The sequence below is a fragment of the Macaca mulatta genome, chromosome 5 (genome assembly GCF_049350105.2).
Source record: "Macaca mulatta isolate MMU2019108-1 chromosome 5, T2T-MMU8v2.0, whole genome shotgun sequence".
Classification (NCBI taxonomy): domain Eukaryota; kingdom Metazoa; phylum Chordata; class Mammalia; order Primates; family Cercopithecidae; genus Macaca; species Macaca mulatta.
Window position 1 is genome coordinate 58,834,374 of NC_133410.1, and position 13,190 is coordinate 58,847,563.

A 13,190-nucleotide genomic window follows, 5' to 3' on the forward strand; every position below is an offset into this window, starting at 1 on the left:
TATTCCCAAGCCTCTCTATGAGTAGTTGTCTGTCATTTACAGGCAAGAAAATATTGCCATTCCCTACCAATTCTCATGAAGTTCTGTTCACATTTCCTACCATGCACCAGGCATGGGCAGCACTCTGGGCTACCTGCCTGCAATAAGAGGCCATTTGGAATACTGCAGGCCTATTAAGGTGCAGCTTGGCCATTGTCTACCTTCAACCCCTCCCTGAAGTGACAGACTGTAGCTGCTTAAGGAAGGAATATTAAAGTTGTGCACAAAGGTCTTGGTGCACAGTTAAGAAGACACCTGGCAACCCCACACATTCTCCCAGGGTGCAGAACAGCACCACCCCATTCCGGGCCTGCAGCTCTTTACTCTAGATAAGTGACAGAAGAACAAAATGTTATTCTGGTTCTCCCTGTCTTCTAATGCCATAGAGGCACCTCTATATTGAATCATCTCTTTGCTTCTGCATCTTAGAAAAAGCTGAGGTAGGCCCAGATCTTTAAAAAGAACAAAAACCCCTAATCAATCAAGCTAGCAAACAAACAAATCAAACAACAAAATCAGAGCTATTACCAGAACAAAGTATAGGGAGAGAAATACTATTCATCCAAGACTTCCTGTATATTAGGACTGTTCTTGATAAATTAATCTCTTATAATCCAGCAGTCTTAAAAGGTATGCTTACTGATCTTATTTTACAGATGGAGACATTAAAGCCCACATAAGAAGTGCTGAGTAATAGAAAGAACATGAATTTATTGGCAGAAACACCTGAGTTCAAATGTGGGTGTCAGTAACTCTGTGGCTTTGGACAAATTATTAAACCTCATTAAATCTCTGTTTTCTCATCTGGAGATTGAAACCAGTAGTACCAACTTTCCAGGGCTGGTATAGAGTAGAAATTTAAATGTCTGTAAAGTGCCTAACACAATGGTTGACACCTTATTAGATTTAATAAATGTTCGTTCCCTCTTCCCTTGCCCAGTATATGGCAGAGATGTAATTCAAAAGCAGGGAGGTGGGTCTCCAAACCCAAGTTCCTGGCACATCTGTAATGAGAACTTGTCTGAGTTGCTCCTCCACCACTCTGGTGATACAATCAGATTGGCTGAACTTGAATGGTTCTTTCCTTTATAGTGGCAAACCACTATTAATTTATGTATTCAGCCCAGATGTAAATCTTGTAGAAGTCAAAATCAAAATATATAAATCATGCATCTCCCAGTGCATTCTAATGTGCCTGCAGTACAGCTTGATCATAAAAATATATACCAGCTACTTAAAGTCATAGACCTACTCGGAAAAAAAGCTTAACATTGGCAAAAGATTATAGAGTAATTACTGGGCTTCAGGTTCTAGGGAATTCGCAAAAAGCCAATAAGACATAGGGAACACCAATAGCCTTTCTTGTGCTAAATCTCTCCCACAGTCCCCCTGTTTTGAATCAGGCCATGTCATCCCCTGGAAAGAAAAGAAATACAAGTTCACAAAAATTGGTCTTGTAAAAAGTTGTAAGCTGCATTTACAACGGGGAAGATTTCAGTCTCAGTTGTTTTCTTGCTGTTCATAGATACATTTGTCCTTTGTTCGGTATGGAGAAAGATTCTGAACTTTCAGAAAAAACTTTCAAATCTAGACTCCAGAAAATGTAGTTTATCTTACTATGGCATTTATTTTGCAGACAGTTCCCTCTCCAACACATGAGTCTATACAAATGGTCTCACCTGGCAACATATTTCCCAGCCCATGCACCCCTCCCCTATCCCTGATGCCCTAAGGACACTGCAGAGACAGCTGTGGGTGCAATGAAAAAGTGCAAACTTGGAGTAATGAGATCAGCATCAAGTTCTAGGTCTGCACTTTTCTCTCTGACTTTGTACATGTCACCTCAATTCTATGAGTCTTGACTTTTGTCATCTCTATAATGGGGACATTAGCTGACTACCAAGAGCTTTTGATGACTGAGTGTTCCACCTGAAAGCTCTGTAAAAGAAATCACATTGTGTTATATAAATTTTTAAAATCAGAATTTAGAGAGCAGAAACTGAAGAACTGTATGTTCAGCTGGTATTTTCCATTTTTAAATTAAAATTCATACTTGCTACTAGTCTGATTTCTTTTGAATTAGTTTTTTTTCTTTTTGAGGTCTAAACTTTGGAGACCTTTGCATACATAAGTAGCTTCCAAAATACTGAGCTTTGTGCATTAAAATGTAAGTTTTATGATACTCTACATAATGGACTGTAATGGGAAAAGCACCAGACCAGGAAACCAAAACATCTATAACTGACTCCTATGTTTACTGACATACCTGAACATTCTGCCCCTCCATTTCTTCATCTGTAACTTGAGAGGACAATGTCTTTCTTCAAGGGTGATCTGAGGGTGAGATGAATTTATGCAAGAGTCATCTACGTGATGGAAGCTATGGCCACAAAAAACTAAAGCCAATACTAGAATATCCTGAGAAGCCTTATGAATTTTCAAAGAAAGGCTACATCACTTAACAGTTAAGTTAATCACAGAATGAATGTTAGATATTCTTAAACTTACTAGGGGCACAAAGTTCAGGTCTTGGATAAAATTTATGGATCATCCAAGAAAAAATGCAAATAAGTACATACACATAATGTTTTATACAATTTCGGGTGTTTTGTGGGCTTTCTGTTGCTCATTTGTGGTTCATTTATGTTTAGATAGACCTCAGGTTAAGAATCCGTTTCAGATCATAAAGAAGAGCAGACACTAATGATCATCTCATTTCATCCCCTTATTTAACAGATGATAACTGGAGGTATGGAGCTTATCAGTGACCTTACCACTGCTAAATATAGCTTTAATGAGTTTTTTTTTTCATTTTTCAAAATCTGCAGCCTACATTATATAGAGTAAGCTTAGTTATTTGGAATATGTTCATTAGCAGAACATTTCATTTATCCTCCCTGTTAAATCAAAATAAACTTACGCATATCTTATACATTTTCAACAATATAAATGGAATTTGTATCTTGAAATGATGTCGTACGGCAAGAAAGCACAGACTGAATTAATCTAGTGCTCCTTTTAAAGCCAAGTTGCCAAACACTTTTAGAAAGAAACTTTATCCACCATGGATTAAGCCTAAATTCCTAGGTGAATTATGATCTGTTAATCAGGTTTCCTGAATTTACACAGCTCCCAGATAATTGCCTAGGTTCTGCCAAATTCCTCATTAAAAAGAAAAATCAAGTGTTACTGAAGTCTGATGCTAAGAAAAATGCAGTTTTATAACAATAAGATCAAGAAAATGCATAAACAATATAATTTGCACATTTAGAAGCCTTGGTGAAGAGGGCCAACATTCTCATTGCAGATAGGATTTGAGACCTATTACTTTTCCACTGTCATTGAAACCAGCAGAAATTGCTCTCCCACAGGTGCAGGATTGATTGGTGTTTTCTTAACATGATGCAGCACGATGCTAGAATAGGCCATCAGCATCATAAGTGAAAAGAAAACGAGCAGGTAGAATCACTGAGTGTACAGCAAGATTCAAGCTACACTTTGCTATCTCTATAATTTCAAAACAGCAGTATTTTTTTGTTGGGCATTGTGAGTCAAACACAGGTCAAGTTTACATTGCTAGAAACCTTGCAGTAAGTGCTCAGCAAAGAACACAAGCACACTTTCAAATCCTAGGTGTCATTCTTGGTAAAATTGGAACAGAATAGACATGGCTTAAGAAGGAAGATAAATGTCATCATTTTTACTAGTAAAGACTTAGTGAAGTATCAACGGCCACATGCCAATGAACCTTGCTTCTCCAGTTCAAGTTTTCTGTGCCCTCCTAGAAACACCAAAACCCAACATTGATTAAGTAAAAGAAAAATTGGGTCTATTCCCTAAATTCCTGTCCCTGAACACACCATCTCAGAAGGCTTTTGGTTCTTCCTGGGTAGTTCTTGCTGAAATAGTGAATTTTCTCTTCTCACTAACTTAAGAATAATTTACTGTGGATATCAAGCCTTACAGCTTTAGAAGATTTATTCCATATCTACTCTTAGTTTTTGCTTCAGGTGCCGTGTAATGTCTTAAGCTGCAGTACATGTCACCTTTGGAGAGGAGGTTGTGAGGTGGCCAGGCCAGCCAAGATAAAGTCTGTAGTCTCCAAATCACTCAGCTTGACTTGCCAAGAGAGACAGGCCACTTCACCAGGCGTGACCCACTTCCCTTCCTCTTCCTGGGGTTGGAGCCCAAGCTGGCTCACCTGTTTCCCTCAGTCAGATGTCTCTGGAGAGGCCAGGATGTTCTCAGATGTCAGTGGTGGTGGGGATCGCTTTTCAAACTTTAATGTTTCTTGTCAGTTCTTTCATTCTGGAAGAATTATCATAAAGTACAATCTTCCATGGAAAAGTTTGGTCATCCAAAGCATGTGCCCCAAACCAGATATATGAGCTGGTTGACCTGTTCACCTCTTACATAACCTCAGATTTCCTGATTAAGTCCTTTAATCTTAATTGTTTTAGAAAAAGATTCAAAGCTTCTAAAGCTCTTTACTCCTACCCTCCTGGGCACCAATGTTGGGTCCCAGGCTGTCTTGCCACATTGCTTTAGCAAAACAATGATTTTCCCTGGAATTTTAAAAATATAATGAGGCTGTTCTCTTGCTTTGTAACTTTTTATCTCAGCATGAACTCAGTTCTCATCAAGGAGCTTTGTTTGCAGCATCAGAGCTTTAATTTTTTTTATTCCTTAAATAATAACTCTCATCAATAAAGGCTTTAGACAGCAGACCTCTCATTTTTTCTTAGAATATTTCTCTTGCCTATATAAGCAGAACTATTTAAGTAGTTAAATCTCCTATAAGGGAAATTACATTTTTTTACAGAGGAAGAAGTTTCAAATATTGATTTTCACTATGACATGTAAGGAAAGCTGTGATTCCAAAAGAACATGAAATAGGTAGCTACAGAGCCAAACAAATGTCCCTGCTTACCTAATAAACATTGTAGTTACTAATCAGAAGAAATGGATGTATATGATTATGGGTCTTCAATATATAGACTATCTTATTTTTGTGGGGAGGGAAAGTGAATTTTAGATGCTCCAGAAAATGTATTAATCTATTGAATATTAATTTTCTCTTAAGAAATTATTTCAATGCTATTTGGTCTCCTTTTAAAGACTTCTAATTACTTTAGTAAGGAATGAAGCAGGTAAGGAAAGAGGAAAACATATATCTCACTCATGAATATATGCATATACACATTTTGCATACGCACACACATAAACACACACTTTTCACATTGGCGAACAGAAAACCACTGTCCTAGAAGGTCACATTTTCTATATTTTTTAGTGAAAGATTCTTGTAACTTCTTATGTTCCCATATCCAGTAATACTTACACAGAACTGAGAAGATACTTTTAATGGTGTTGGGAAAACTGGCCAGCCATATGTAGAAAACTGAAACTGGACCCCTTCCTTACACCTTACACAAAAATTAACTCAAGATGGATTAAAGACTTAAATGTAAGACCTACAACCATATAAACCCTAGAAGAAAACCCAGGCAGTACCATTCAGGACATAGGCATGGGCAAAGACTTCATGGCTAAAACACCAAAAGCAATGGCAACAAAAGCCAAAATTGACTAACTGGATCTAATTAAACAAAAGAGCTTCTGCACAGCAAAAGAAACTATCATCAGACTGAACAGGCAACTTACAGAATTGGAGAAAATTTTTGCAATCTATCCATCTGACAAAGGACTAATATCCAGAAACTACAAGGAACTTAAACAAATTTACAAGAAAAAAAACAAACAACCCCATTAAAAAGTGGCCAAAGGATATGAACAGATACTGCTCAAAAGAAGACATTTATGTGGCCAACAAACATATGAAAATAAGCTCATCATTACTGGTCATTGGAGAAATGCAAATCAAAACCACAATTAGATACCAACTCATGCCAGTTAGAATGGCGATCATTAAAAAGTCAGGAAACAACAGATGCTGGAGAGGATATGGAAAAACAGGAATGCTTTTACACTGTTGGTGGGAGTGTAAATTAGTTCAACTATTGTGGAAGACAGTGTGGCAATTCCTCAAGGATCTAGAACTGGAAATACCATTTGACCCAGAAAGCCCATTACTGGGTATATAGCCAGAGGATTATAACTTATTCTACTATAAAGACACATGCACATGTATGTTTATTACAGCACTATTCACAATAGCAAAGACTTGGAATCAACCCAAATGCCCATCCATGACAGACTGAATAAAGAAAATGTGGCACATATACACCATGGAATACTATGCAGCCTTAAAAAAGGATGAGTTCATGTCCTTTTGCAGGGACATGGAGGAAGCTGGAAGCCATCATCCTCAGCAAACTAACACCAGAACAGTAAACCAAACACCGCATTTTCTCACTCATAAGTGGGAGTTGAACAATGAGAACACATGGACACAGGCAGGGGAACATCACACATTGGGGCCTGTCAGGGAGTGGGGGACTAGCGGAGGGATAGCATTAGAAGAAATACCTAATGTAGATGACGGGTTGATGGATGCAGCAAACCACCATGACACATGTATTATAATGCCTTTGCTTTCTCCTTCCTTCCTTCCTTCCTTCCTTCCTTCCTTCCTTCCTTCCTTCCACTCCTCCTCCTCCTCTTCCTCCTCCTCCTCCTTATTCCTCTTCTTCTTCCTCTCTCTCTCTCTTTCTCTCTCTCTTTCTTTTTGACAAGGTCTCGCTCTGTCTCCCAGGCTGGAGTGCAGTGGCATGATCTTGGGTCACTGCAACCTCCACCTCCTGGGTTCAAGCAATTCTCCTGCCTCAGCCTCCCAAGTAGCTGGGATTACAGGCACCTGCCACCATGCCTGGCTAACTTTTTGTATTTTTAGTAGAGACAGGGTTTCACTATGTTGGCCAGGCTGGTCTCGAACTTCTGACCTTGTGATCCGCCCACCTTAGCCTCCCCAAATGCTGGGATTACAAGCATGAGCCATGGCGCCTGGCCTATAATGCCCTTTCAAATTCCATTTGCTGACGTGTAATCACAGGAAACCGGCCAGCTGGATCTCCTGGAACCTGTCATCTCTCCCGTGTTTCCTCTGTGTCTTTTTGATGTCCAGTGCATTCACCATGCCTCTCACTGTGCAATTTCTGATCCAAGTGGTTGCAGGTTCCAGGCTACTTCCTTCTTCCCTATAAGATGTATTTGTCTTATAGGCCACTCACCCAGGGCCTTCCTTTTTTCTACACGCCAGTACATGGTAATGGATAATAACTTTCAACTACTCTAAGTTAATGTGTTACTTCTCTCAGAGATCATAAAGCCTTTAAATCTTAACTCCCAAGGAAAGGAATGCTGGTGAACAAGCATGAAGAGTCTTTGGAGGTCCTGAAGTCAAGGGACTAACATTTACATGAGATTTTTAGTTAAGTTCTTTCACTAACTAGCTGTGAGACCTTGGAGTCCACATTTTGAGCCTCAGTTTCTGCAGTTCAATTTGACAAGCACAGAGCACTTACCACATATGTGCTCATACCTGGGAGGAAGGGACATGAAGCTGAGACATGATCTCTGTTCTCTAAAAGCTGAAAGACTAGTAGGGCTGACATGTGAAGAACACAGGGAAAAATTTGAGCCTGAAAAATGAAGAGACTTTTGGTTGGCAGAGAATGGAGGACTGTGGCATTCTAGAATGAGGAAATGGCATGAGCAAAGGCAGAGAGGCCTGAAAGTGTCCAGCAGTCTTCTTGGGGAAGACTTTCCAAACAAGAATGACCTCTGCTTCTCTGGCCTTTCACATCATGATAAGAGGCACCTCCCTTGTTTTGTTCCACCTCTAGTTCAGATCCCAAGTCACTTGCTAAACACTGTGGACTTGTTTTGCAAGCAATTAGGGGGTCTAGAGGACTTGTTTCAAAACTTCTTATAATGGAAGAACGTAATCATCTGCAAAGTAGGAGAGAAGAGTATAATGAATCCCCATGTTCCTTTCAGTCAGTTTCAGCAATTATTAACTCACAGTCATTTTTCCTATAATATTCCCACTCCCATATTATTTTGAAGTAAATTCCAAGCATCATAGCATTTCTTCTGTAAACAAAATAGTATGTATCTCTAAAAGATAAGAGTTGTTGAAAACATAAGGGTTATATTATCATATTGAAAATATTAATACCTTGATGTTATCATATATCTAGTCAGTGTTCAAATTCACAATTGTCTCATAAATATCATCATTTTTTTGGTTTGATTCAGGATCCAAATAGGTTCATAATTGTGATTGGCTACTATGTCTCTTAAGTCTCTTTCTTGACTATAAATTCCTCCTATCTCTGTCAATCTTTCTCTCAATCTCTTTTTTTTTTCCTTGCAATTTATTTATTGAAGAAACTTGGTTATTTTTCCCATAGAGTTTTCCACAGTCTGGAGTTTGCTGATATCATCCCCACAGTGTGATTTAACATCTTCCCCAGTCCTCTGTATTTCCTGTGACTTTATTGTTGGAAGTAGAAGCTTGATCAGATGTAGGTTTCTTTCAATTTGGCAAGACTGCTTCATAGGGGATGGTGCATTCCTCCATTAGGAGATGTAGTACCTGAGAGCATCATACTCCATGGTGGTGGCAGTCACTGATGATTAGTACCCAAACCCACTAACTCAGTAGGTCATACAATATGGTGATATTCTATTTTTTTCATGCCTTCTTCATTTATTAGCTGGAATAATCCTATAGAGAAAATTATCCCATCATCTAATATTTGGTCACTCAATGGTACACTTCATAAAATAAAGGCAGGCTTAGATAAATAAATCAATAAAATACTTGATTTTTTTTTCTAGTCATCTATTATGTATTCAAAATAATGTGTTGCTTATTAGCATTCTCCAATGAAGGTCAATGAATTTTGTATTATTATTGTTTTGTTTTTGGTATTATTGTGAACTTACGAGTTTAAATGTATTTAATGTGTTTCAATCTATTACAATTATAATCATCATCAATAATCTAATTGTCCCACCTTTGGCCAGCTGGTGCCTCATTAAGTGGTTTTGAGTCCTTCTGACAGGATCCTAGTATTCTTTGAGAATATGTTTACTATCTGGTCTAACAAGATATTCCAGATTCATCTTACGTATTTCCTAACCCAGACCTGGAATTAGCCACTTCTCCAAGGAGCCTTCATTCTTTTTAGCGGAAATAAAATTTACAAACCATAATCTGAGCACCTATAAGATTATCCTCTTCCTTTGGAAAAGAGCAGGCAATTTGGCATGGCCTAAATGAATCCCAAGACTGGCAAGAGACTGTGGGAGGAAAAGGGGTGACCGTTTAGGAGTTACTGATAAGAGATGATAAGGCTCTCAAACAAGGCTGTGGGGATGGGGAAGAGAAGCAGAGTTGGCAAAAATTCTGGAGGCTACATTTATGCAAGAGAATTTAGCAACTGATTTGGTAGTTCAAGCGAATGGGGCAGAGGTGGGTAAAAAGTAGAGACCTGGGTTCAACGTCCAGTCCAGTTCTGTTACTTATCTACTGTGTGATCTGTGGCTCATTACTTGACTTCTGAACCTCAGTGACCTGAACGGCAAAATGGGAATAACCTACTTTCTAGGGTGCTGAGAGGATTAGATGAAGTGGCAGATGAAATGAATGTAGCACAATGTGTGATACCTAGCAAAACTAAAAATTTTAAAATGTGACACTCCCGAATATCTAGTTTTATCTATAATGTGAGAGGTTGGCCTAGATCACCCCTAAAACTTCCAGTCAGTTCTGCTCCGGCTCTCTCCCCAGTCACACCTGTGCTGCTCTCTGATAATGTCATAGGGTATTAATAATGTATCCTCCAGCGTAATTTGCCTACACCACATTTTATCGATTATTTTATTGAAAAGATTATATAACAAATTTAACGTTGCCAAAGGAAAATTAAATTGTATATTCTTCTGAGGGCTGTTTTTCCTTTTTCTTTTTTTTTTTTTTTTTTTTGAGACAGAGTCTTGCTCTGTCACCCAGGCTGGAGTGCAGTGGCTGGATCTCAGCTCACTGCAAGCTCCGCCTCCTGGGTTTACGCCATTCTCCTGCCTCAGCCTGCCGAGTAGCTGGGACTACAGGCGTCCGCCACCTCGCCCGGCTAGTTTATTTTTGTATTTTTTAGTAGAGATGGGGTTTCACCATGTTAGCCAGGATGGTCTCGATCTCCTGACCTCGTGATCCACCGGTCTCGGCCTCCCAAAGTGCTGGGATTACAGGCTTGAGCCACCGCGCCCGGCCTGTTTTTCTTTTTTGGTATCTGTATTGGCCACTTTCATTTTAGAAGAGCTCAGAATAATGTTTTAAGAAATTGCTCCCATATATGATGAAGAGAGGAGACCTGAAAAACTAACAAAGTATATTAAATACTGATCAGTTAGGACAGAGTCCCTTAAAATACTATGCAAGATGGTTATCCTGATCAATGACTTACGCAGCATCTGGTTTTAGAAAATGGGATATTTCTTTAAGTCAATTCCTTCCCAGAACCTTCTCTGACCATTACATCAGTGATGCCCGGTAAACGTTTTTGAGGTTATTTGCTTCTCTAAAATCTTATTTTTGAGGGCTCCAGTAGAATGAATTTTGAATCAAGATTTTAAACATCAAAATAGCCATCTAGCAGTCACTATAACCACATTAACTGTTGCTAAAGACGGATTAACAATATTCATAATATCTCTACTTTTAAAATTGTAAAGGGAGTACAAACTGTTTTTTGAAAGTTCAGGGAATGAAAGAGAGAGGGAGAGAAAGTAAAAGTGACCCAAGTTTCACTTATCAGATACCACTGTATCCTTCTAAACTCTTTCTCCACAGGCACACACAATGCACATTTAATTTTGTAGTTTGCTTTTCCAATGTACTGCGAAATATAAAGCTACAATATATTATGTCAATATATTAAATTCATTTTTGCATGTCAGTACATCATGGACCATTTCATTATTCTAAGCAGTTGCCTAATATTGCCCAGTATGAATGTTGAATTTATGTTGGTTGATCTAACCAGCACATTATTGTTAGACATTTACATTGTTTCTAACTTATTTTTATTAAAAACAGTTCTTAACCCAAACAGGCAAACAAACAGGACTTTGAATCAGGTATGGGTAGGTGACAGACACGTTCTTATCTATTTCTGTGTAATGTGGCTTTAAAAAACCGTTATAAAACAAGAGACAGCTGTTTCTTATGACATTAATTTTTTTTTAACCAAAATCTTGGCTGTAAATTTCTGAATCTCAAAAACCACACTTTCCTCTTTTCTGTTACTCCTCCAATCTGAAACTCTATTCTCAGTGATGGAACCATTTTCACTTCCTGAGCAGCCACACTTGTCTTTGAGATTGGAGGCATTGAAAGCCTGCCTGCTCTTGCTGATGTGCAATTCTTTTCCTTCTGGTGAGAAATTAGGCCCTGCTTTTCATTTCACTCGGAGAACATGGTGACTCCCATGGGAGAAGAGGTGGGGCCATGGTCACCTGTCCTCCAGCGCCACAAGCACAAGACCAGACACAGCTCCCTGCTGGGCCTCCAGCACAGGTCAGAGCTACTCTCTGGCAACACACCTGTGTTTACAGTCAGGGCTGCTGACATCAAGATGGCTGAGAGCCTGCCCTTCTCAAGAATGGAAAAATGGACATATCATGGAACAAGCATAGCAAATATTTTAAATAAACACAGAGTGCCATCCTCTTCTTTGGTTTGTTTATAGGTTGCTCTTCGAGTTGATATAATCTTAAATTTTACCATGATTACTAAGGCTGCAAGGCAAGCATGTTATTTTTTAAGCTCGTATTCTTTTTTGTCAGCCAAAAAATAATTAAACATTCTTATTTTGAGTAAGTCAGTGTGTACCATGAGGATCTGTTTCATGATGAAGCTGGGGGATATGCCAACCTTGGGGACTTTAACACCAGCCACATCAAGAGGTGTCAGCCCTGCTGGGTAGATGACAAGTGCTTCCTTCTCCAACCTCGGCTAAGGTACAGGTTTTATTTGAGGCAAGACTTCTGCATCCCTTCTATCCATTGCTTAGTATAAAACACAATTCATATTTCAGAATAACCAAAGACGGTAGCACAGGGTCTCTAAGGTCAACAAAGCTCCCATTCTGTTCTTGAGCTTATTAGTGACTAACTTATAACTTTACCACTCATCATCTTAATTTACTTAAATTTCTCAGACTTAACTGGGTAACTTTCAATTGTGCTTCCCTTAGACTCAAATCACTTTTCATCACCAGGTTATTTTTAGTTATTTGGAATTCTCAAAAATGCTCAAATGGTGAAGGTATCTTTATCTTCCCTAGCTGAGCTCAAAGGTGACATTTTCTTAATTGTCCAGGGAGTTTATAAAGTTTCAGCTATTTTTAAATGATGTCTATGGCACCAAAGAAAGCTTACATTTTAAGAAGAAGAATTTTGTGTGTGTATAGCTCAAAAATAGCTGATTTTCAAAGTTTAGCTTCTGTAATCCTCAATGAAGACTAAAGGCCTGACTCATTTTTTTTTAAAGCTTTTTGGAAGCACTAGACATAAGCACCTGATAGTAAGCAAGTTTGCCAATGTCTCATTTTTGGGTCATTTAAGGCAAAATCTGAATTAAGTCTTCATTTTGCCAGCCCTCAGAAATGTATTTTAATCATCCAATTCAACAAATAGATTTTTAGTATCCTCATGTGCCCACACAGTGTTCTAACACAGTGGGATACCATAGCAAACAAGAGGGACAAAAATCTCTGTCCTCCTAGAGCTATGTTTTAGTGAGGCATAAGGAGGGTTGGAGGGCGATAGACTTTAAAGAAAAAGTAGAGGCAAGAGTCAGATAAGGGGCACCAGGAATATGGTGTTGGCAAGTGGAACAGACTACAATTTTAAGAGGTCGGTCAGGGTTAAGTCTCATTGAGAAGGTGACATTTGACAAAAGTTTTAAGGAAGTGAGGGAATTAGTCATGTGGGTATCTGGAGAAAGTACATTCCAGACAGAGGACTTGGCTACTATGTGCTACTAGGTGGTCCTGTGGCTGGTGCAGAGTGAGCAAAGAAGAGTGTAGAAGATCCGATTCAAGAACCAACGAAGCCCCAGCTCATGGAGGTCTTGACGGTCACTCTAAGGGTTTTGGCTTTTACTCTAAAAACAATGAGGA

General features: G+C 38.8%; 1 protein-coding gene across 3 annotated transcripts in view; it reads right to left on the reverse strand.

The window, feature by feature from the left end:
- PARM1 (prostate androgen-regulated mucin-like protein 1) overlaps positions 1 to 13,190 on the reverse strand; it is a 110,109-nt gene that overhangs the window by 87,082 nt on the left and 9,837 nt on the right. Inside the window, exons 1-2 of one of the 3 annotated variants that reach the window (XM_078001715.1) lie at positions 4,241 to 4,350; positions 2,306 to 2,373 (exon numbers count right to left, since the gene is read on the reverse strand). The gene's annotated coding sequence lies outside the window, so the exon portion shown is untranslated. 3 annotated transcript variants of the gene reach the window in all.